Source organism: Vigna radiata, unplaced genomic scaffold (assembly GCF_000741045.1).
Source record: "Vigna radiata var. radiata cultivar VC1973A unplaced genomic scaffold, Vradiata_ver6 scaffold_189, whole genome shotgun sequence".
NCBI classification, from domain to species: Eukaryota; Viridiplantae; Streptophyta; class Magnoliopsida; order Fabales; family Fabaceae; genus Vigna; species Vigna radiata.
In genome coordinates this window covers 297,835-301,050 of record NW_014541997.1, presented here as the reverse complement: position 1 = coordinate 301,050, position 3,216 = coordinate 297,835, and positions in this window count along the sequence as shown.

Genomic DNA, 3,216 nt, shown 5'->3' with positions numbered 1-3,216 from the left:
CTCCTACAGCCTCACTCTTACCTGCCCCACACCGTTCGGCCCTAAGTTGCACTCATACCTGCCCGACCGAACTCCCTCCACGGCACTTGGTCCGACCGGTCCGACTGAACCCTCTCCACTACACAAGCCCTCCAAGCCCCGAGCGTCTTCGACTAGCGAAGGGGCTTAAACTCTCAAAATGGTTCTGGGCAACGAAACGTCTCGCTATTATAGCCATTCGATCCTGCCTTCAACAACGGCCATGATCCTCTCACCCATCAATCACATCTGTTCACCGAAGAGTCACGAGTTTCCCTCCGTTGGATCTGTCATCGATGGACGGCTGAGATGCTTTCTTGAAGCCCTCTTTTTCGGCTATAAAAGGTGGGGGGGCCCTCCCTCATTCTCGCACTCTCCTCCCTCTACTCTCCGACTCCCGCTCTCACTCTGCTCTCTTCCCGTTCTTCTGTTTCCTTCTTTCAGTTGCTCAGGTTAATGTCTTCGTCGTCGTGGTCTTCCGATGAGTTCGAAGGTGAAGGTCGGGGGTACACTGATGATGCGGTTGCATCGACCTCTTCTCCCTCCTCGTCGTCTACCTCGTCCGGTCGTCCCGCTCGGGAGGAAGCTCCCGCTGATGACGTCGAATTCAACGTTGACAACTCCCTGGAGTGGACCGGCGTTGCTCCTCCTCCCGCCATCTCAGGTTACGACTGGGCTCCCCATGAAGCCCGGGGTCATCCTTCCTACTTCATTTCTACCTCCTCCATCATTCGTTTGCTCGAATTGGTGGATCTCATGTCCAACCTTCGTCGAGATTCGGCCGACATATCCTTGGTGGTATGTCGTTCTAACGAGCGGGTGTGTCACGATCGGGAAGGGTATGCCCTCGACTTCTTTTACGCCAACCTAACCCTTTTTCGTGACTTGGGGGTGAGGCTCCCCTTCTCTGACTTTCAGTGTGGCGTGCTTCGCGAGCTGAATATTTGTCCCGCTCAGCTCCAATCGAACGGCTGGGCATGTATGCAAGCCTTTTCCGTCCTATGTACCGGTTTACTGTTAACCCCAACTCCAGCATCCTTCCTCTTCTTCTTTCGTGCTTTACCTCATCCCAACAAAAACTGGATCTCTCTGATCCCTGTAAAGGATAAGCAGTTATTCGTCCCCTTCAATTCTTCTTACAAGGATTTCAAATCAAACTTCTTCAAGGTCACTATACGCGAACCCGGCCGGCCCAAATACTTTTCCGAGGGCCGGCCTAAATTCCCCCTCTACTGGACCGAGCATCCCAAACAAGTCATTTCCTGGAAGAAGTCCGAAATGACCGACGACGAGTTGGAGGTGATACGCCAAATCGATCAGCTGCCCCGTAAGACCTCTTCTCGCAAACTCATCGAACTCATCGGATCTGATTCTGACACTCTATGAACTAGAGTGTTCGGTAAGTTTATTTACATTTTGCAATTATCGACCGGTCATTATTAACTTGCTAAATTTGCGCTTTCCTTGCAGATTTCTTTGGTGGCATGGAGAAACACCAAGCTTTCGCCCGAGCTCTGGCCCGCAAGAACCAACGCAGCGGACATGTTACTGTTCCCTCCTCCTCAACCGCTGCCCCCTCCAGTTCTGCTTCACCCGCCCCCCTCAACGTTCCAAAGACCGATGAGTCCAAGCCGGTCGTGATCTCCTCTGTACCGAAGACCAAAAGCAGAAAGCGTCCTTCCCAAGAAAAGACACCCTCCCCACCTAAAAAGAAGAAACTCTCCAGCCGTCTTCTCACCAGTCTCCTTGACCCCAACATGCATGTGTCCGATTGCCTAGAGTTCAACCTTTCTCCCGAAGAGAGAGAACCCTTCAAGAAACTGACTCCCTCTGAAGCCTCCGACATGGCCTATGAATTTCTCTCCCGAGCTGGCATCTGTATGAACTATGCTGCTGGAACCACGAAGCCCCTCTTGGTGTCCGAACTCGAGATCTCCAACAATCAACTGACCAAAGCGAAAGAGGAGGTTTCCTCTCTCACCGAGCGTCTTGAGAAGGCCAACCAACTAGTGGAGGACGAACGGGCCAAGGCCGCCGCGTCCCTTCTGGAATCTCAAAAGGAAGAAAAGCGCCTCCAGGAATCGGTGGATTCCTTGACTCTCAGCCTTCAGCAATCCTCCAACCAACTCAAACAGTTAACCTCTGAGAGGGATGCCGCCATTGCCGACCGGGATAAATCGCTGGCCGACTTCGCTGCCTTGGAGGACGAATTTTGTGAAGAGCGCCAGCGTGGGTTTGAGCAGGGAATCGCTCAATGCCATTACTTCTTCCAGTCGCCCGTAGAACATGAAGGTTTCGACATTATGAAGATTTTGGTGGACGGGCAACTTGTTGATATTTCCTCCCAGCTTCCTGCCGAACCCGTTAGCGCACCCGATCAGGCGGTCCCGACCGATGCTCTCCAGGCTTCCCAACTTGCTCCCCCATCTGACAAAGCCACCAAGGATTAGTTGCTAGCTTCTTGTTTTTCTTTTGCCGCTTTGTGATTTGTACTTGCACATCGTTTGTACTGAACTTGTTGCGTACTTTTGTCTTTACTTCGCAATTATCACATGTCTGCAATTTACGATTACCATATGTCTGCGATTTGTGCTATGCCGACCGACTTATTCATTTATTCTCGAACGCCCNCGTATTTATGTTTGACGGCCAGTACGCCAGAATAGGAAAGCGTTTTCCTAATTTTGTCTTCAAGGTTTAAGCTCCACCGAACGGGGAATCAGTTTCATGATCCCCCTAATTTTTCCAAGTCCAAGGAAGTTATTTTCCTGACTTTGTTGGCACGCCGGAGCGTTCCTCTCCCTATCACCACCGAACGGGAAGAACACCGGAACGTTACCCCTCCTCCTTCTTTCACCACCGAGCGGGAAGTCATTTTCCTGACTTTCCCTCATTCTCCTAAGTCAGAGGAAGTCATTTTCCTGACTTCATTGGCACGCCGGAGCGTTCCCCTTCCTTTCACCACCGAACGGGAAGAACGCCGGAACGCTCCTCCTCCTTCCTTCTTTCTCCACCGAATGGGAAGTCATTTTCCTGACTTTCCCTCATTCTTCTAAGTTAGAGGAAGTCATTTTCCTGACTTCGTTGGCACGCCGGAGCGTTTCCCTTCCTTTCACCACCGAACGGGAAGAACGCCGAAACGCTCCTCCTCCTTCCTTCTTTCTCCACCGAACGGGAAGTCATTTTCCTGACTTTCCC